We start from the raw sequence: 23,727 nt of genomic DNA, 5'->3' as shown, positions 1-23,727 counted from the left end.
TGCCCACCCTGGCCTCCCAAAGTGCTGGGATTACAGGAGTGAGCCACTGTGCCAGGCCTACTTCAGTGGTTTTAACGCAATATCAAAATTCCCTGGTAGGCTTTTTAGAACACGTATTTCTGGGTGCTACTCTAGTTTTGATTCAATAGGTCTGGGATGAGTCAGATAATTTGCCTTTCTAAAAAAATCCAAGGCGATTTTGACCAGGAGAGTCCAGGGAGCCACACATTGAGAATCTGTGGTCTAGTTCTAGCATCTCTTTTCATCCAAATATTTCCAGAAAATTATCTTAAGAAAATAATTGGACAAGTGTTTGTGAGGAATTTTTTCAAACAATGAATATTAAGGGGAAAAAACACTTTGCAAATATTGTACCTGAATTCAAAATTTATATATATATATAAATTATATATATATTTAGATATAAAATATATATATATATTTATGGAAGAATCTAGAAGATTCTACACCCAAATATTAGGATCAAATGATATAGATGTGTACTTTTGTTTATTTTTGATTTGGTGGCTTCAAAATGTCATACATTGAACATGAATTACTCGTGTAACAATTCGAATACATCCTATTTTTAAAAGCTATGGCTCCACTTTTAACCTTATTCTAAACACATTTGGAAATGAAATGTCTAATTAAGTCCACCATATCCACATATCCCCAATAAATGGGCGCATGCATATAATCTTATGCATGTATACATATATGTATTCAAACACACTCTCGCATTCATACACATGTTAAAATTAGCTACGAACTTGGATACCAGTTGAAATTTAAAATACTCAGAGGTTGGAAAGAAAGGGAGAAACCTCCAAAAATGTACTTAGACAGTTCTTTTTGAAGAATTTTACATTGAATTTTAATATCATGATCAGTGCAGACTTCTATTCTAATTGAATGATGCCAGAAGGCTAAATTCTGGATCTTGCCTGCTTTATGCCTCATAATTTTATCTAACCACATGGTTCTCTACCAAGCTTTGTAAAATAATACTCTTTTTTCTTTTTTCCCTCTGTGAAATAGATTTCTAAATATAGTGCATAAGGGTAGCTTCCTATCTTTTTTTTTTTAACAAAAGCATCACACACTCCAAAGCTTTGCTTTTGTTATTGAAGAGAGAGGAAGAGATATGTTGACCATAAATAAAATTTGACCTAGCAAACTCTGTCTGACTACCTTTGAGGAAAAGTAAACAATAACTTAAAAAGAAAAGTCAGATCCTGTCCTTTGTTTCCTTTCTCCTCTAGGACTAGGGCAGGAATTATTGTATGCACCCAATCCCATTTTGAGCAGTCAATATTGGCCAAAGGCAAGGGAGATAATATATGTCAAATATTTGCAGTGCAACATTATTTCAACTGGGTTATTAGTTTTCTATTTCCATGTAAAGTTATGATAATGTTAACTGACAAGAGATATATAGATGAACTTTACAATATTGTAGAATTGCCACAGATTGTCATCCTCAACTTGTGGAACTCAGATACCTAGGAAGGTTCGAAAATTCAAGTGTACTTAAGGTCTTGTCTATAGAATGAATAATGTCTTGTGCAGAGACACAACCACCCACCCACCCACACACACACAGATACTTTTTTGTCAAATGATTATAGATATAATTGTGAGAAATAAAATACAAAGTATTCTAAAAGTGAATTTGTAGTTGCTTTTTCCCATAATGTATTTCCACACTCACTGAATATTTAAAATTAAACAATTGATAAGTAGTATCAAAAAATTGCTTGCCATTTTTTAACTTGAAAGGAGTTATTTTCACTCGTTAGAAAGTTAAAATACCATCAATATAAGTTTTGGACTTTGTTCAGTGAGAGATACAGTAAAGTGACAGGAAAGGATGCACACAGAAATATAAACAATAAAAAGCATAGAAAAATGGGACAAGATTGCCTGAGCTTATATACAGATTTCATTTGCAAGCTATCTGATATTGGGACTGTTACTCTCTGCTCAATTTGCTTCTTTGTAAAATATGTGTAGGTTATGTACAGTACCTACCTCTTGGGTTTGTTATGAGAATAAAATGAGTGCTTATGTGTAAAAAGCTTAGAGCAAGTTCTAATACCTAATTAAGCAGATTAGATTATTATTTAGCACATGTTTCCTCTTTCCCTCAAACCATGCAAAGAATGTATATCTGCCCCATTGATGCTGATACTGGCTATGTGACTTGTTTTTGACCTATACAACATGAGTTAAAGTAGCAGTGTGCCTGTTCTTAAGGACCACTGCCTATTTCCACTTGACCTTTGTGTACTTCTAGTTCACCCAGGTGAGAAAGAAATGCCATAGAGTATGACTGGTCTTTTCCTTGGCCTCAGAATGTGTTGCAGAGTTTCCCCAGTCAAATCTGCCTTTTCATGCAAAGTTAATAATAGTCATTAGGCCTCTCCACAAATATTCTGTTCATGTTGCTTCTAAGCACATTGCAGGTTTACACTTTTTCTGACTAATATAATTCAGTCATAGCCTGGTAAGCTGCCTTTGGTCAACATGAGCAAGATCAAGGTATGCTATTTCCAAGTAGAAGCTTCAAGAATGTAATAGAGTGCTCTATTACACTCTCTTTTTCTTCTCCCATGGTGACCCACCATTGCTCCATATGGTATCTCTAAATTAATCTGGGTCTCAGAGTGAGGATAGCAATAAAACAGATCAGAAACTTCAGACAATGTATAATCAACATATAGCATAAGTTTAAAATAAATGTTTTCATAAGCCATGGAGATTCTGGAGTTGTTACCCAAGTATAACAGCCTATAATGACTGCTAAAAGAAAATTGGCATAGGAATGATGTCAGCAGATGGTGAAATAGAAAATCCCCCAGCACCACTATCCCCAGAAAAATATAACTAGAAACTACTCAAAGAGGAGATTATCACCAGAAATTCACCAGAAATTAGAGGAGAAGTGGAGAAACCTTCTAGGCTTTCATAGTCAAGAGAAACTGTGACCAGTAGGAACAATTATTTTAGACTGTGCCAGCCCCTTCCCAAAGCCAGCACAGTATCACTCACTGAGAATTTCCCTAGACACACAGCTTCCAAAATGGAAGGAAGAAATTGGAGGTGGACATTCAATCTCCACACTGGTCTAGGAATCTTCATGGGAAGCCCACTATTGTCCCATTTTATGTGAATGATTGGGTATGTCAGGAGCCCTGAAACCCTTGGGGTGAATTGGGGAACCAAGAATGGAGGTGCTGATTGCAGTGAGTGGCACTCAGTTCATGGCAGCACTCTGCACTCAGATCAGTGAGGATGCTTTGCTGATGAGACTGGCTGCTACTGCAGGGGGGTGGAATTTGTGGCAAGGCCTGAGTCCCTGGCTATATTTTCCAGAAAACCCAGTTGTCCATGTCCAGCCTTTCCCTGAGCAGGTAACAATGAAAAGGCTGGTGATTCAGTTCCAGTGCTTGCTTGAGTCTATCCCAGATTAGAAAACAATCACAGAGCAGTGACTTAATTCTGGTCCAGTGTTTTATTTTCAGTGCTCAATATAAGCCCTCCCTAGAATGAGAAGCAACAACAGACCAGCAATTAAGTTCTGATATTAGATAGTAAAAGTATAACACCATCTGCAAAGAACACCTACAAAAGCTGGAAAAGGTGGCAATGTTCTCAAATATGCAGCCATCAATGTAAAGACACAAACATTGTAAAACCTTGGGGAAATATGACATCACCAAAAGAAAATAACAAGGCTACAGTAATGGTCCCAGAAGAATTGAAGACCTATGACATGCTTGACCAAGTATTCTGAATAATTCTCTTAAAGAAGTTCAGGAATCACAAGAAAATACGAATACTAAATTAAATAAAATTTGGAAAACAATACAGGAACAAAATGAGAAACTTGACAAAAAATAGAAACATTCTTAAAAAAACAAATAGAAATCCAAGAAATAAATAGTACAATAACTGAACTGAAAGCCTCATTAGAAAGCTTCAATGAGACTTGATCAAACAGAGGAAAGAATCAGCAAGCTTGAAGACAGAACATATGAAATTATACAATCAGAGGAGCAAAAAGAAAAAATAATAATAATTAAAAAGAGTGAAGAAGGCCTGAGAGAATTATGGGACACATCAAGTGAACTAACATTCACATGACAGAAATTCCTGAGAAAGATGAGAGGGGGAAAAAAGGCCTAGAAAGCATATTTAAGAAAATAATGATTAATTATTTTTAATTTGGAGAAAGATGACAACATTCAGATATAGGAAGCTGAGAGCTGATCAATCAAATTCAACTCAAATTAAATTTCCCTAAGTCACATAATAATTAAATTATCAAAAATCAAAGGCAAAGTAAGAATTCAAAGCAACAAGAAAATAAAACATATTACAGTCAATGGACCCTAACATAGCTTTCAGTGGATTTATCAGTAGAAATCCTACAGGTCAGTAGAGAGTGGAATGATATATTTAAATCAAGGAAAGGAAAAACAATTGGAAACCAAGGATACCATACCCAGAAAAACTATTCTTCAAACACAAAGGAGTGATAAAGACTCCCAGACAAACAAAAGCTGAGAGTATTGATCAACGCTGTATCTGTTTCACAAGAAATGCTGCAACTGTTTTTTCAATTCGAAATAAAAGAACACTAGTGTGTAAAAACAAAGCATCTGATGGTATGAAGCTCACTGGTAAAAGTAAGAATATGTACAAATTCAGAATACTCTAATGCTGTAATTGTGGTATGTAAATGTGCTTTTATCTTAAGTTGAAGGCTAAAAGACAAAACTATTAAAGACAGTAACTACAATAATTAGTTGAGGGATTGGCAATATAATAAGTTGTAAATGAAAACAAAAAGTCAAAATGTGGTGGGAAAATGATGTTAATATACAGAGTATGATTTTCTTATATTCATTTTCTTTGCAATCAAAGTTAAGTTGTTATCGATTTAAATAACCTATTATAACAAGAAGGTTTTTTTGTAAGCTTCATGGTAACCACAAAACAGAAACCTGTAGTAGATACACTAAAAATAAATACCACAGAATTAAAATATACTGCTAGAAAAAAAATCATTTAACCACAAAGGAAGACAGGAAGAAGGTAAGACAGCAAGAGAAAAGCAGGAAGAAAGGATCTACAAAACAACCTGAAAACAAAGATGGAGACATCATACTACCTGACTTCAGGATTATACTATAAAGCTATAATACCCAAAACAGCATGGTACTGGCATAAAAGCAGATACATAAACCAATGGAACAGAATAGAGAGCGTAGAAATAAATCTCTGCATTTATAGCTAACTGATTTTTGTCAAAGATATTAAGAACATATATTTTGGAAAAGACAGTCTCCAATATTTGATGCTGGGAAAACTAGATATCCACATGAAGAAAAATGAAACTAGATCCTGTCTCTCACCTTATACAAAAAATCAACTCAAAATGAATAACAGACTTAAATCTAAGACCCAAACTATAAACTACTAGAAGAAAGTAGAGAAGAAACACTTCATGATATTTGCCGAGGCAAGGAATTTTGGGGTAGGATCTCAAAAACACAGGCAATAAAACAAAATATGGACAAATGAGATTACATCAAACTAAACAGCTTTTACACAAAAAAGAAAACAGTCAACAGAGTAAAAAGACAACCCACAGAATGGAAGAAAATATTTCTGAATTATGCATTCAACCTAGGGTTAATATTCAGAATATATAGAAAAATCAATATAATAGTACATAAACAAAAAAATAAAATTGAAAAAATGGGCAAAAAACCTGAATAGACATTTCTGTAAAGAAGACATACAAATGGACTATAAGTATGCAAAAACTGCTCAACATCACCAATTATCAGGAAAATTCACAATGAGGTAATACTTTATTCCACTTAGAATGGCTATAACAAAAAACACAAAAAATAACAAATGCTGGCAAATGTGTGGAGAATGAGGAACCTTTATACACTCTTGATGAGAATGCAAATTAGTACAGTCATTATGGAAAACAATATAGAAATTACTCAAAAAACTAAAAATAGAACTATCATATGATCCAACAATTCCACTACTACATATATATCCAAAGGAATTTAAATCAGTATATTGAAATGATATCTGTGCTCTCATGTCTATTGCAGCATCATTAACATTAGCCAAGTGATAGAATCAACCTAAATGTTCATCAACGATAAATAGATAAAGAAAACGTGGTGTGTATACACACACATACACACACTCACAGTGGAATACTATTCAGCTGTAAACTATAAAAAAGAATAAAATCCCGTCACTTTACCAACATGGATGAACCTGGGGATCATAACATGAAGTAAAATAAACCAGGCACAGAAAGATAAATACTGCATGATCTTTTTAATACGTGGAATCTAAAAAAGTTGATCTCATAGAAGTAGAAAGTAGAACAGTAGTTATCAGATGCTGGGGAGGGGATAATGGGGAGACATTTGTCAATGGGTACAAAGTCACAATTAGAGAGAAAAAATAACTTCTGGTGCTCTATTACATACTAAACTTCTTACAGCTAATAACAATGTGTTGTATATTTCAAGATATCTAGAAAAGAGAATCTTGAAAGCTATCAACACAAATAAATAACAAAGGTTTGAGGTGCTGGACATGCCAACTATTTTAATTTGACCATTACACAATATATACATGCATTGAAACATCACACTGTACCCCATAAATATGTACAATTATTATGTGTCAATTACAAAGAAAAAATAGATACAAACATGGGAATCTGCCATGTTTAAAAAATAATACCTTTGTTTATACATAATTATCAAAACACAAAACTCACTTTTTAAAAGTGCAAATTAAAAGTGGTTTTTAGCATATTCACAGAGTCATGCAACCACCACCAATATCTAATTTTAGAACAGTTTTATTACTCCAAAAAGAACCTTATACTTCTTAGAAATCACAGCCCATTTCCCCTTCAACTCCTAGCAACCACTAATCTACATTTTGTCTCTATAAGTTTGCCCATTCTGGACATTTATAAATGGAATCATAAAAAATGTGGTTTTTTATGACTGTTTTATTTCACTTAGCATAATGTTTTTAAGGTACATCAATGTTGTAGCATACATTAATATTTCACTCTTTTTTGCCAAATACTATTTAATTGAATGGATTTGCCAATTTTGTTTATCCATTCATCAGTTGATATATATTTTGGTTGTTTTCACCTTTTGTTTATTATTAATAACACTGCCATAAACATCTGTGCACAGAATTTTCAGTGGATATATATTTTAAATTCGTTTAGATATACAGCTAGGAGTGGAATTGCTGGGTCATATGGTGACCCAATGTTTACATTTTTGAGGAACTGCCAAACTATATCCAGAGTTGCCACATTATTTTTTATTTTTACCATAAACATATGAGTTTCAATTACTTCACATTCTTGCCAACATTTGTAATGCTATGTCTTTTTTATTCTAGTCATCTCAGTGGATAGGGAGTAGTATCACATTGTAGTTTTGAAGTTTTGATTGCATTTCTCGCTACAAATCCTGTATCATTTTCTTTTTTACTGCCTTCTGTTGAGAAGCATGGACCTCTTCCAGCACTGTAAGAGCTTGTCTTACACTATTTGGAATGCTATGGCAAAATACCATAAACTAGGTGGCTTAAACAATAATATTATTTCTGATAGTTCTAGAGGCTGTGAAGTGCCAGATCAAGAAGCTGTCTTATTCCATTTCTTGTGAGGTTTCTCTCCCTGGCTTGTGGATGACTGCCTTCTCACTGTATCCTCACATGGCGAGAGAGACAGAGCAAGCTTGCTGGTGTCTCTTCTTACAAGGGCACTAATCGCCTCATGAGGGCTTCTACATCATGATCTCATTTAACCCTAATTATTTCCCGAAAGCCCCATCTCCAAATACTCTCATGAATACCATGATGGTGTGATGGAAATAGGTGCTTTACAGATGTCAGGTTAAGATGAAGTCATACTGGTTTAGGATAAAGCCTAATCCAAAGACTGATATCTTTATAAGAAGATAGAAATTGGGACTCAGACACAGAAACACCAGGGAGGATCCTATGTGAAAAGTAAGCCAAGATTTGAGTAATTTGGACCAAGTAATATCAAGGATTGCCAGCAATAACCAGAAACCAGGAGAGAGACACAGAACAGATTTTCTTTCTGAGCACTCAAGAAGGAACCAACACTGCCAACACCTTGGCTTTCAACTTCTGGCCTCTAGAACTGTAAAAGAATAAATGTTTGTTGTTTTATGCCACCAGGTCTGAGATTATTAAAGTAACCCTAGGGAACTAATACAAAAGTTATACTAAAAGAGACTGACTTTTCGAATGTTAAAATGACGCTTGGGTCTGCAATTTTTACAAGCAGGAAGAAGGCTAAGAAATCGCTTTTGGTGTGAATCCATCTGGCCCTGGACTTTTTTGGTTGGTAGGCTATTAATTATTACCTCAATTTCAGAGCCTGCTATTGGTCTATTCAGGGATTCAGCTTCTTCCTGGTTTAGTCTTGGGAGAGCGTAAGTGTCCAGGAATTTATCCATTTCTTCTAGATTTTCTAGTTTATTTGTGTAGAGGTGTTCATAGTATTCTCTGATGGTAGTTTGTATTTCTGTGGGGTCGGTGGTGATATCCCCTTTATCATTTTTTATTGTGTCTATTTGATTCTTCTCTCTTTTCTTTATTAGTCTTTCTAGCAGTCTCTCAATTCTGTTGATCTTTTCAAAAAACCAACTCCTGGATTCATTGATTTTTTGGAGGGTTTTTTGTGTCTCTATCTCCTTCAGTTCTGCTCTGATCTTAGTTATTTCTTGCCTTCTGCTAGCTTTTGAATGTGTTTGCTCTTGCTTCTCTAGTTCTTTTAATTGTGATGTTAGCGTGTCAATTTTAGATCTTTCCAGCTTTCTCTTGTGGGCATTTAGTGCTATAAATTTCCCTCTACACACTGCTTTAAATATGTCCCAGAGATTCTGGTATGTTGTATTTTTGTTCTCATTGGTTTCAAAGAACATCTTTATTTCTGCCTTCATTTCGTTATGTACCCAGTAGTGATTCAGGAGCAGGTTAATCAGTTTCCATGTAGTTGAGCAGTTTTGATTAAGTTTCTTAGTCCTGAGTTCTAGTTTGATTGCACTGTGGTCTGAGAGACAGTTTGTTATAATTTCTGTTCTTGTACACTTGCTGAGGAGTGCTTTACTTCCAAATATGTGGTCAATTTTGGAATAAGTGTGATGTGGTGCTGAGTAGAATGTATTCACAGCTGAATTCTACCAGAGGTACAAGGAGGAGCTGATACCATTCCTTTTGAAGCTATTCCAATCAATAGAAAAAGAGGGAATCCTCCCAAACTCATTTCATGAGGCCAACATCATCCTGATACCAAAGCCTGGCAGAGACACAACAAAAAAAGAGAATTTTAGACCAATATCCCTGATGAACATCGATGCAAAAATCCTCAATAAAATACTGGCAAACCGGATCCAGCAGCACATCAAAAAGCTTATCCACCATGATCAAGTGGGCTTCATCCCCGGGATGCAAGGCTGGTTCAACATTCGCAAATCAATAAACGTAATCCAGCTTATAAACAGAACCAGAGACAAAAACCACATGATTATCTCAATAGATGCAGAAAAGGCCTTTGACAAAATTCAACAGCCCTTCATGCTAAAAACGCTCAATAAATTCGGTATTGATGGAACGTATCTCAAAATGATAACGGCTATTTATGACAAACCCATAGCCAATATCATACTGAATGGGCAAAAACTGGAAAAATTCCCTTTGAAAACTGGCACAAGACAGGGATGCCCTCTCTCACCACTCCTATTCAACATAATGTTGGAAGTTCTGACTACGGCAATCAGGAAAGAGAAACAAATAAAGGGTATTCACTTAGGAAAAGAAGAAGCCAAATTGTCCCTCTTTGCAGATGACATGATTGTATATTTAGAAAACCCCATTGTCTCAGCCCAAAATCTCAAGCTGATAAGAAACTTCAGCAAAGTCTCAGGATACAAAATTTATGTGCAAAAATCACAAGCATTCTTACACACCAGTAACAGACAAACAGAGAGCCAAATCATGAATAAACTTCCATTCACAATTGCTTCAAAGAGAATAAAATACCTAGGAATCCAACTTACAAGGGATGAAAAGGACCTCTTCAAGGAGAACTACAAACCACTGCTCAGTGAAATAAAAGAGGACACAAACAAATGGAAGAACACACCATGCTCATGGATAGGAAGAATCAATATTGTGAAAATGGCCATACTGCCCAAGGTAATTTATAGATTCAATGCCATCCCCATCAAGCTACCCATGACTTTCTTCACAGAATTGGAAAAAACTGCTTTAAACTTCATATGGAACCAAAAAAGACCCCACATTGCCAAGACAATCCTAAGTCAAAAGAATAAAGCTGGAGTCATCACACTACCTGACTTCTAACTATACTACAAGGCTACAGTAACCAAAACAGCATGATACTGGCACCAAAACAGAGATATAGACCCATGGAACAGAACAGAGTCCTCAGAAATAATACCACACATCTACAGCCATCTGATCTTTGACAAACCTGAGAAAAACAAGAAATGAGGAAAGGATTCCCTATTTAAAAAATGGTGCTGGGAAATTGGCTAGCCATAAGTAGAAAGCTGAAACTGGATCCTTTCCTTACTCCTTATACAAAAATTAATTCAAGATGGATTAGAGAGTTAAATGTTAGACCTAATACCATAAAAACCCTAGACGAAAACCTAGGTAATACCATTCAGGACATAGGCATGGGCAAGGACTTCATATCTAAAACACCAAAAGCAATGGCAACAAAAGCCAAAATTGACAAATGGGATCTAATTAAACTAAAGAGCTTCTGCACAGCAAAAGAAACTACCACCAGAGTGAACAGGCAACCTACAGAATGGGAGAAAATTTTTGCAATCTACGCATCTGACAAAGGGCTAATATCCAGAATCTACAAAGAACTCAAACAAATTTACAAGAAAAAAACAAACAACCCCATCAAAAAGTGGACAAAGGATATGAACAGACATTTCTCAAAAGAAGGCATTCATACAGCCAACAGACACATGAAAAAATGCTCGTCATCACTGGCCATCAGAGAAATGCAAATCAAAACCACAATGAGATACCATCTCACACCAGATAGAATGGCAATCATTAAAAAGTCAGGAAACAACTGGTGCTGGAGAGGATGTGGAGAAATAGGAACACTTTTACACTGTTGGTGGGATTGTAAACTAGTTCAACCATTATGGAAAACAGTAGGGCGATTCCTCAAGGATCTAGAACTAGAAGTGCCATATGACCCAGCCATCCCATTACTGGGTATATACCCAAAGGATTATAAATCATGCTGCTATAAAGACACATGTACACGTATGTTCATTGCGGCACTATTCACAATAGCAAAGACTTGGAATCAACCCAAATGTCCATCAGTGACAGACTGGATTAAGAAAATGTGGCACATATACACCATGGAATACTATGCAGCCATAAAAAAGGATGAGTTTGTGTCCTTTGTAGGGACATGGATGCAGCTGGAAACCATCATTCTCAGCAAACTATCGCAAGAACAGAAAACCAAACACCGCATGTTCTCACTCATAGGTGGGAACTGAACAATGAGATCACTTGGACTCGGGAAGGGGAACATCACACACCTGGGCCTATCATGGGGGGTGGGGAGGGATTGCATTGGGAGTTATACCTGATGTAAATGACAAGTTGATGGGTGCAGCATACCAACATGGCACAAGTATACATATGTAACAAACCTGCACATTATGCACATGTACCCTAGAATTTAAAGTATAATAATAATAATATAAATAAATAAATAAATAAGTAAATACTTCTTAAAAAAAAAAAAGAGAAAAAAAAAGAAATCTCTTTTGGCACCCTTCAGGTCATTTTCCCCAATACCCTCTTCAAATGTAGCCAAAATGAATAGGAGTAGGAAGGAACTCTTAAAAGTCTACAGCAGTGTTAAGAGGGAAATTCATAGCACTAAATGCCCACATCAGAAAGCTAGAAAGGTCTCAAATCAACACTCTTTAACATCATAATACAAAAAGCTAAAGAGGCAAGAGCAAACTTATCCAAAGGCTAGCAGAAAACAAGAAATAGCTAAGATCAGAGAAGAATTAAAGGAGATAGAGACATGAAAAATCCTCCAAAAAAATCAATGAATCCAGGAACTGGCTTTTTGAAAAAATTAACAAAATAGATAGACCACTAGCTAGACTAATGAAGAAGAAGAGAAGAATCAAATAGAAACAATAAAAAATGATAAAGGGAATATCACCACTGACCCTAGAGAAATACGAACTACTATCAAAGAATACTATAAACACCTCTATGCAAATAAACTAGAAAATCTAGAAGAAATGGATAAATTGCTGAACACATATACCCTACCAAGACTAATCCAGGGAGAAGTCAAATCTCTGAATAGACCAATAACAAGTTCTGAAATTGAGGCAGCAATTAAAAGTCTACCAACAAAAAAAAGCCCAGGACCAGATGGGTGAATTCTACCAGAAAGAGAAAGAGGAGCTGCACCAGACAGATGAATTCTACCAGAGATACAAAGAGGAGCTCGTACTATTTCTTCTGAAACTATTCCAAACAACTGAAAAGGAGGGACTCCTCCCCAACTCATTTTATGAAACCAGTATCATCCTGGTATCAAAACTAGGAATAGAAACAACAACAAAAAGTCTTCAGGCCAATATACCCGATGAACATCGATGCAAAAATCCTCAATAAAATACTGGCAAACCGAATCCAGCACACATCAAAAAACTTATAAACCATGATCAAGTCAACTTCATCCCTGGGATGCAAGGCTGGTTCAACATATGCAAATCGATAAATGTAATCCGTCACATAAACAGAACCAAAGACAAAACGACATGATTATCTCAATAGATGCAGAAAAAGACTTCGATAAAATTGAACATCCCTTCATGTTAAAACTTCTCAATAAAATAAGTATTGATGGAAAGTATCTCAAAATAGTAGAAGCTATTTATGACAAACCCACGGCCAATATCATACTGAATGGGAAAAGCTGGAAGCACGCCCTTTAAAAACTGGTACAAGATAGGGATGCCCTCTCTCACCATTCCTATTCAACATAGTATTGGAAGTTCTGGCTAGGGCGAGCAGGCAAGAGAAAGAAATAAAAGATATTCAAATAGGAAGAGAGGAAGTCAAATAGTCTCTGTTTGCAGAACATGTGACTTTATATTTAGAAAACCCCATCATCTTAGCCCAAAAACTATTTGAACTGATAAGCAACTTTAGCAAAGTCTCAGGATACAAAATTAATGTGCAAAAATCACAAGCATTCCTTTACACCAACAATAGGCAAGCAGGGAGCCAAATTGTGAATGAAATCCCATTCACAATTTATTCTCACTACAAAGAGAATAAAATACCTAGGAATACAGCTAACAAGGAATGTGAAGGACTTTTTCAAGGAGAACTACAAAGCACTGATCAAGGAAATAAGAGAAGGCACAAACAAATGAAAAAAACTTCCCATCCTCATGGATAGGAAGAATCAATATTGTGAAAATGGCCATACTGACCAAAGGAATTTATAGATTCAATGTTATTTCCATTGAACTACCATTGACCTTCTTCACAGAACTAGAAAAACTATTTTAAATTTCATATGGAACCAAAGGAGACCCCCTATAGCCAAGAAAATCCTAAGCAAAAAGAACAAAGCTGCAGGCATCACACCACCTGACTTCAAACTATACTGCATGGCTATAGTAACCAAAACAGCATGGTACTGGCACCAAAACATACATATAGACCAATGGAGCAGAACAGAGGCCTCAGAAATAACACCCTACATCTACAACCATTAGATCTTCAACAAACCTGACAAAAACAAGCAATAAAGAAAGGATCTCCTATTCAGTAAATGGTGCTGGGAAAACTGGGTAGCCATATGCAGAAAACTGAAACTGGACTTCTTCCTTACGTCTTACATAAAAATTAACTCAAGATGGATTAAAGACTTAAATGTAAAACCCAAAACCATAAAAACCCTAGAAGAAAACCTAGGCAATACTATTCAGGACACAGGCACAGGCAAAGTCTTCATGACAAATATGTCAAAAGCAATTACAACAAAAGCCAAAATTGATATATGGGATCTAACTAAACTAAAGAGCTTCCGCAGAGCAAAAGAAACTATCATCAGAGTGAACAGTCAACCTACAGAATGAAATAAAATGTTTGCAATCTACTGATGTGACAAAGGTCTAATATCCAGAATTTACAAGGAACTTAAACATATTCAAAAGAAAAAGCAAACAATCCCATCAAAAAGTGGGCAAAGGTCATGAACAGACACTTCTCCAAGGAAGACATTTACACAGCCAACAATCATATAGAAAAAGCTCAAAATCACTGGTCGTCAGATAAATGGAAATCAAAATCACAATGAGATACCATCTCCCACCATTCAGAATGGTGATTATTAAAATATCAGGAAACAATAGATGCTGGCAAGACTGTGGAAAAATATGAATGCTTTACACTGTTGGTAGGAATGTGAATTATTTCTACCATTGTGGAAGACAGTATGGATATTCCTTAAGGATCTAGAACCAGAAATACCACTTGACCCAGCAATCCCATTACTGGGTATATACCTAAAAGATTAGAAATCATTCTGCTATAAGGACACATGCACATATGTTTATTGCAGCACTATTTTCAATAGCAAAGACATGGAACCAACTGAAATGCTCATCAATGATAGACTGGATAAAGAAAATGTGATACATATACACCATGGAATACAATGCAGCCATGAAAAGAAATGAGATCATGTCCCTTGCAGGGACATAGACGAAGCTGGAAGCCATCATCCTCAGCAAACTAACACAGGAACAGAAAACCAGACACTGTGTGTTCTCACTCATGAGTGGGAGTTGAGCATTGAGAACACATGGACACCGAGAGGGAAACAGCACACACCAGGGCCTGTTGGGGGATGGGAGGTAAGGGGAACCTAGAGGATGGGTCAATAGGTGCAGAAAATCACCATGGCACACCTACACCTATGTAAAAAATCTGCATGTTCTGCACATATATCCCTTTTTTTAGAAGAAATAAAGAAAAATACATAAAATAAAAAGTAAAATCAAAGACTACTGAGAACAAACTTCCAGGCAGCCACAGCTAGAGAAGAAATCATAGCCTCATTGAGGAATATTGCCCACTCCAGAGTAAGTAAAGTCAGGGCTGGCTTCACGGTTGTGTGATCTGTACAGCTATACAGTCCCCCAGGTTCAGAAGGACCCCATACTTGGTTTAATGCTCTGCTAAAAATTTTTGAAAAAGGGGTCTTGCATGTTTATTTTGCACTGAATTCTGCAGGAGCAGAGTAGAATCCCCTCATAATGTCTGCAGAGTGAGATATCAGAATTTGTTATAAACCAGTGACTACTTTGTGTCTCCCACTCTTAATGGGAATTTTATAGCTATTGTCCTGTCCCCATTCCTCCACTGAATACTGTCTGTGACAGGAAGAAAACTTGTCTTTTTAATTCACTCTTCTCTTGAACAAAAGGAGCTACCTTCAGACCAGATGAGAAGAATGCCAGCCATCACTCAGAGAACCTGGACTTAGAGCTTGCTTCTGTGGTTAACACCCTAGGAAAGGGATAATAGTTCGTGTAGAAGGGATAATGCATTTTCCATGTACAAAAGAGAGTGGAACAAATATTTGGTGACAAGTAGGATGAGCTTTAGTAGTCGTTTGACATCCACAATATCTGGTTCTCTGTAGCAGAATTATACTTCCCTACTCTGTGGAACTCAGACACAGGCATGTGACTTGCTTTGTTTAAGGCAATCTGAGCAATAGTTATGTGTTACACTTTCAACCAGAAGCATTAGTATGTATTTCCTCATATTTCTTGGTGAATTTGGCCACTATTTCAGATCATGCTGCCCCAATAGTCAGGTCTTAGATCATGGAGTACAGTGATACAGACCAGAATATCCAGCTCACTCCCAGTGAACAACAGTCCTGGTAAGAAAGCCACTGACATTTAATGCTACTGACTTTAGGGTTGCTTATTATTACTGCATAATTTTCCACCTTGCTTGATCAAGAGTAACCATCTGTAAATGTTCAGTCATCCCAAGAATAAAAATTGATACCCTTTGCAGAGACTACACATCAAACATGAGTAGATAACTGCCACACAGATTTCATGGGCACAAACATGCATGCATGTACATACACACTCGTTTGGAACATAAATGAGAGTATTTTTGGCTTAGTTATATAATACTCTTCTTAAAACAAGATTTGTTGCATGCTAATATGGTTCATTTGAGATTGTTCTATTGTTCGGAATGCTATAGCTGTAACAAAATACTGTAGACTGAGTAGCTTACAAACAACAGAAATGTATTCTTACAGTTTTGGAGCCTGGGATGTCTAAGAAAGAAGGTGCTGGCAGATTTGGTGTCTAATGAGGGACTGTAGTATTATTGTAGTATTATTTAATAGTAATGGTAAACAACTTTCTAGCTGTGTCCTCACATGGTGGAAAGGGCAAGGCAGCCCTTTGGGGCCTCTTTTTAACTGAGGATAATCCCTCTATGAGGACTCTGCCCTCATGATATATTCACCTCCCAAAGGCCCCACCTCTATATGCCATCAACTTGCTGATTAGATTTCAATGTATGAATTTGGGGGGTTTGCAAACATTCAGACAATAGCATAGTAGCTATAGACACTCTAACTGGAGGACTATAAAAACATAATATACTCTCATCTGAATGGAGTTATATAATTGTGCTTTAATCCTGCCTGAAATTCTTGGGTAAGATTTTGCAAAGAGAAGTGTTAGAGTCTGTTTACACCTTCCTACTATGAAGCTGTGACAGATTGGAGCTGTGACACACACACACATATAGATACACACACATACATATAGATGCACACATGCGTAAAGAGGAGAGTTTGACAAAAATAGTTCTCGAAAATTAAAATGAGTAGGTCTAACATTAAGAATGTTACCACCTTATATTTGGAAACATTACAACAAACGACCCTGGTTATATATACAAAGATGAGACAAATAGCTGCTTCTCAACATTAAGCAGCTTATTTACTATATATCTCTCAGATTTTCCAAATGGCAGCTATGGTTATCTTACCATATTCTAACAGCTGTCAAGGATTGGCCCATGATGGTGTAAAATATAAACCATCTGCTCCCAGTGGGAAAACTGATTATTCAGGAAGCCTGGTGCTTTCACATTACTTATAGGCCCACATGGTGTTTAGTTGTATAGGAACATGGATAAATGGGGCATTCCTTAGGAAAACAGGTGCCATCCAGAAGGGTTTGAAAGAAGCATAAAATTGATCCAAACTTCACACTTCTGGAGCATAAGGATATGCAATTTTTCTCCCTGCAGGAGTTGGTCCACCAGTGCAAACATTCTGAACGAATTATCCCCTGAGAAAAGCCTCAAGAATGACACAAAAAATTAAGATGCTCTTAATTAAAATGAATGTGTACCAGAATGATAATAATTAAATTTCATCAGTCTGCTTTAAGAGTCAATAATCTAAGTACCATAGATTTCCTGTACGGTCTTGTTCAAGTGATTTAATCTTTCTGGACTTTAGTTTCCTCATAAGCCTAACTAGATTACAGTATCTTTTCTTCCAGACTCATTATGTTTTTATAAAATGCATATGACATAATATTAAACATTTTTAAAAAGATGAGACATAAAATGTCAAACGCAATTATTATTATGGATCCTGACCAACTGCTCAAACACCTTCACTTATGTGGATTGAATTCATTCTTGGCAACAAGCACTGAACTGAATAAAATAATTTATAACATTTGTCCCATGAAGATGAAAAACATGGCAGAGATTGCTGGTTTCCTACACACATTCATTTTTCTTTCTTTCTTCAGAATAAAAGGCTGAGAAGCTAAGCAGAGAGCAGTAGCTGACAGACTAAGAAGCCAAACAGATCTTTTGAGAACTCCTAGAGAAGGAGAACAAAATAATTGAGTCCTGTGCTGCCAAAGAGCAGAGACTCTCACAAGTATTGAAGGACTTTATTGGGGATTCCTGACAAGGTATACTTTAATAGTAATGGTAAACAACAGCATTCCTTCCAGACACTAAAGCCAGGTTAGAATCAGCACAATACCAATATGGATTGAGGTGATCTCTCATTACACTTAATACCCACAAAAAGCTAATGCTCTTCTAGAGAAAAGTACACTCATTAAGAGGAAGATAACCTCATTACAAGTCTTAAACTACCCTTAAAAACATTCATGTGTAATGTCCAGGACTTCAAGTAAAATAATCAAGTACGTAAAAAGAAAAGTGACTGAAAATAAAGAGAAAAAACATATTATAAAAATAAGCAGACAGAAGCTGTAGATACTGGAGTCATGAAACACGTCAGAGTGTTTGTAATAAATATTTCCAATAAATTAGATAAAATATGGTGAATTGTAGCAAAAACTGGAAACTATAAATAGACCTTCTAGAATGCAAAACATGATTGACACTAAAAGCTCAATAGAAAGACTTAATAAAGAATAGAAAATTGATTCAACAAACTAAAAATAAAAGAAAATATTAACATTGAAGCAAACAATGATATATGTATATGTATACATATGTGTATATTATATATATAATAGCTCTATATTTTATACATATACATACATATATTATGAATACATACATATGCATATGTTACATATGCATATATAATATTCACATTTTATACATATATTATATCATTATTACATATATGAGTCTCCAGGAGGAAATATAGAAAGCTTGTGGCAGAAGTAAAGTAGTAAATTGAGAGATAATAACCAAGAATTTTCCCAAATAAAGGACCTGAAGCCATAGATTCAAGAAGCACTGCAAAGCTCAAGCAGAATGAATACAAACAAAACCAGCATTGGGAAATGGCTGAAACCCCAAGATCAAGAGAAAAAAAAATCATAAAACCATCCAGAAGAAAGGATACATTTCTTTTTAAGGAAATAATAATAATACTCTGACTTCTCAACACAACTAATGAAAGATAAAAATAATAGAATGGTATCTTCATAGTACTGGAAAAAGCAACAACAAAAACCACACACACAAAAAACCTGCCAAACTAGGATGCTATAATTACCAAAACAATATTCTACAATGAAGGAAAAACAGAAACATTTTATGCAACAAAATCTAAGAACATTAATCCTTAGCAGTTATTTACTAAAGGAAACATAAATAAGTAGTTTTTAGGCAAAAGAAAAATTATACAAGGTGGATGCCTAGAAATGAATAAAAAATGAAGAAGAAAGGAAAGGAGGAATATAGCAGCAATATCTAAATAAGCTTTTACATCGTGGAAAATTATTAATTATGTTGATATTGTTTAAAATATTGAGGAAATTAAAATTTAATACAACAGTAGGGCAAAAGACAGGGGTTTTTTACATTATATGGGAAGAAGTAAACTGACATACCTTATGTTAGACTCTAGTGAGTTAAGAATAAATATTGCAATCTATAGTTCAACTAATAAAGAGCAAACTAAGAAAAGAAAATGGAGTAAAAAACATTTACTTACTCTGAAAGTAGTCAAGAAATGTAAGAAGGAAAGGTGTAGAACAGGTGAGAAAGTTGAAACTAGATTAGAAACATAAGGGAATTAGATTGGAAGTATATCAGAAATTACACTGAATGTAAATTAAATAATCCAGGAAACAGCTAAGATTATTTAACAGGAGTTAAATATATACACGGAAAGCAGATACTTTGTGTTCGTTTTCTTTTAACGTGTAACAAATTATCATAAACTTTTTAGCTTAGAATAACACCCATTTAGTAGCTCACAGTCCTATGCCAGAATCCCCTGTAGACTAAGCGGGATTCTTTGATGGGATCTCAGAAGGCTGAAATCAAGGTGTCCATCCAACTTTCATTTGCATCTGGGGTTCTGAGAGAAAATTTGCTTCAATGCTTATTAAGATTATTAAGAGTCTCCAACCTCTTGCCACTGAAGAACTGAGGTCTCCATTTCTTACCAGATGTTGCCTTGGATGTCCTCTTAGCTCCTAGAGGATGCTTTTGAATCCTTTCCAGTTGGCCTTCTCTAACATCAGCGCTATTGATGAAATATTTATTTTGCTCTTATCTTTTGCTCTTGCTTTGATTCTCTCTATGACAGCCCCTCTACTACTCACCTGTTAATTTTTTAAAGGGATTTTGTGATTAGATTAGCCCACCTGGAAATCACTCTTTTGATTAACCCAAAGTCAATTGATAAATAACTCTAATTACATCTGTAAAATACCTTTTGCCATATAGCATAATATAATTATGAGAATGATATCACTTGATATTTGCATTTTCACTTTTATTCAAAGGGAGGAAATTATACAAAGGGGAAAGTCAGGTTATCAACTTAGAGTTTTGTTGACCATATTGCATATAAGAGAAAATCTTTAAATACGTAACTATATAAAACTTGAAAGTAAAAGAGAGGAAAAAGTATAGTATGCAGGTCCTAATCAAGATACAAACTATATATATATATATAAATATCAAAAGTGCATAATTAAGAAATATTAATAAAGATAAAGAGACACTTCATAAGGATAAAAGGTTAATCTGCTAAGAAGCTATAGCAATGCTAAATTTCTGGACGCTATCACAAGAACAGAAAACCAAACACCGCATGTTCTCACTCATAGGTGGGAACTGAACAATGAGATCACCTGGACTCGGGAAGGGGAACATTACACACCGGGGCCTATCATGGGGCGGGGGGAGCGGGGAGGGATTGCATTGGGAGTTATACCTGATGTAAATGACGAGTTGATGGGTGCTGACGAGTTGATGGGTGCAGCACAGCAACATGGCACAAGAATACATATGTAACAAACCTGCACGTTATGCACATGTACCCTAGAACTTAAAGTATAATAAAAATAAAAAAATAATAATAATAAATAATAAAAAAAAGATTTAGCCATAAACTAAACAATAGATCTAACAGGAGAAATCAGTAAATCCACAAAATAGGAGATGTTAACAGACCTTTCTCAATAACTAATAGAGCAAGTTGGAGGAAATTAACTACATATGCACAAAATTGTAGCGACATTATTAACAAAATTGATCTAACTGATGTATCCAGAATATTGAACGAAATAACTACATACTACATATTTTTTAAGCATATACGAAACATTGACCAAAACTGACTATATGCTGGGCCTTTTTTTTTTTTTTTTTTTTTTTTTTTGAGACAGAGTCTGGCTCTGTCGCCCAGGCTGGAGTGCAGTGGCGCAATCTCAGCTCACTGCAAGCTCCGCCTCCCAGGTTCACGCTGTTCTCCTGCTTCAGTCTCCCGAGTAGCTGGAACTACAGGCGTCCGCCACCTCGACCAGCTAATTTTTCTGTAGTTTTAGTAGAGACGGGGTTTCACTGTGTTAGCCAGGATGGTCTCGATCTGCTGACCTCATGATCCACCCACCTCGGCCTCCCAAAGAGCAAGGATTACAGGCGTGAGCCACCGCGCCCGGCCTATGCTGGGTCTTAAAGCAAGTCTCAACAAATGTCCAAGGACTAAAATAGCAACAAAAGTGATTTTTAACCACAGCAGAATAAAGGTAAAAATTGATGATAAATATATGCCTTCGACACATAAAACTATAACTTATTGAGAGAAATTAAGAGAACTAAATAAATGAAGGTATATAAAATAGTCATAGACTAGAAAAATTAATATTATAAAAATATTTAAACATATCTGTAGGTATTATATTAATGTAAAAATTACTGTGTTTTTGGTAGAAATTGATGAGTTGATTTTAAAATTTATATGGAAATACAAAGGGGCAGGAATAGGCATGACAACTCTTGAGGAACAAAGTTGGGGGACTTAAGCCAAATAGATGTCAGTAAGTTATTTATTCTGATAAAGTTTTTTATTCATAAAGTTATTTGTTCTGATAATAAACTCACCTCATTGGCTCTAATTCTATTTTTTTCACTTTAAATATCTGATAGTTGTCTACCTAATGTTTCACTGATTTTATCTGAAAGAAAGATTCTGTCTTTTCAGTCAACTATGCATTACTATAGCTGATCCCACACTGATGCCACATTAGTATAGCTGACGTACACACACCCACACACTCCAATATGTGTATATTTAATTCAGTATATACATATTGAATGTCAAGTGCTATAAAGTAAAGTGACAGGGACAGATAAATAAATCAAAATAGCAGGATAGTGAGTCATAAAGTAGATCATTCATAGTGTTCATTTATTGTCACTTCATTTATAAGAAAGGTATTGTAGAACAGTGAAAATAGGACAATTTTTTATGAAATTGTGCTCCATCTGCTGGATTGGAAAAATCAAAAAAAGGAAAAAAAGCTTGACCCTTGTCTCACACCATACATGTAATTCAATTTCAGGCTGACTGGGATCAAATTCCAGAAGAAAACAATATGTTTCTAGAAAATAAAAGGAAAATGTATTTATACATTTTCGATGAACAAAGATTTGTTAACAGCATTAACCACTAAGAAAAAGATTAATCAAATAGGATATATTAAAAATTAAGAGCCCATTAGGAAAGTCAAAAGGCAAAACACCAAATGGAAGAAGATATTTGCAATACACATAGTTGACAAAAGCCCCAAGCCAGAATTTATAAAGAACTCCTGTAAGTTAACAAGACTAAGAAAAATAACCCAATGGAAAAAAATGGGCAAAGAGATTTTTATTAGCAATTTTACAAACGAAGAAATCCAAAAGACTGCTGGAGTGGAAAAGGGTGCTCAACCTTATTAGTTATTATGAAAATGCAATAAGAAAACAATCATGAGGCATCACTGCCTACTCAAAAGCTACAATTTAAAAATGATGTAATGCCAAGCTTTAGCTAGGTTTTAGGGCAACTGGAGTTTCTCATTACTACTGATGGGAATGTTTAATGGTACAAAAACTGTGGAAAGCTGTTATATATGCTTAAGTTCAACAAGTATATAACCTACAACCACGCACACCCACTCCTAAGTATATGCTTAAAAATGCATATTACACAAAACATCATACATACATAGTAATGGCCACACCAGTACTATCTATAATAGCCAAAAATCAGAAAAAGTATAATTGTCTGTCAGTAGTCTAGTGAACAAATATTGCTCCACTCATGCAATAGAACAAGGCTATGAAATTTAACAAACTATTGCTACATACACCACAACAGCATCTCACAACATACACGACATAACCTGACACATGAATTTCAAACAATGCCGAATGACAGAAGCCTGACACAAAGGAACATAGATTTTATGGTTCTCATATAAACTTCCTATGTAGACAAAATTAATTGATGGTATTAGTAGGTTAAGTGTTATATCTGGAGAGGAGTGTAAGTTTAGTGGCAGGAGGGGTGTCTCTAGGGTACTGATAAAACTATATTCTTAAAATCTGGGTGGTAGTTAAATATGTGCTCATTTTGTAATGCATCTAGCTATACTTATTATTTGTTGCACTGTTTGCATATTATACTTTATTATTAAATTACCAAAGGAATTAAAAATAATG

The 23,727-nt window shown here is 35.3% G+C and overlaps 1 long non-coding RNA gene across 1 annotated transcript in view; it reads right to left on the bottom strand.

Annotated features, from left to right (window-relative positions):
* The window catches only part of LOC139357907 (uncharacterized), a 244,630-nt gene that overhangs the window by 703 nt on the left and 220,200 nt on the right, over nt 1-23,727 (bottom strand). The window lies entirely within an intron of this gene.

Source organism: Macaca nemestrina, chromosome 13, assembly GCF_043159975.1.
Source record: "Macaca nemestrina isolate mMacNem1 chromosome 13, mMacNem.hap1, whole genome shotgun sequence".
In the NCBI taxonomy this organism is placed as follows: domain Eukaryota; kingdom Metazoa; phylum Chordata; class Mammalia; order Primates; family Cercopithecidae; genus Macaca; species Macaca nemestrina.
This window is presented reverse-complemented; position numbering and strand designations above follow the sequence as displayed.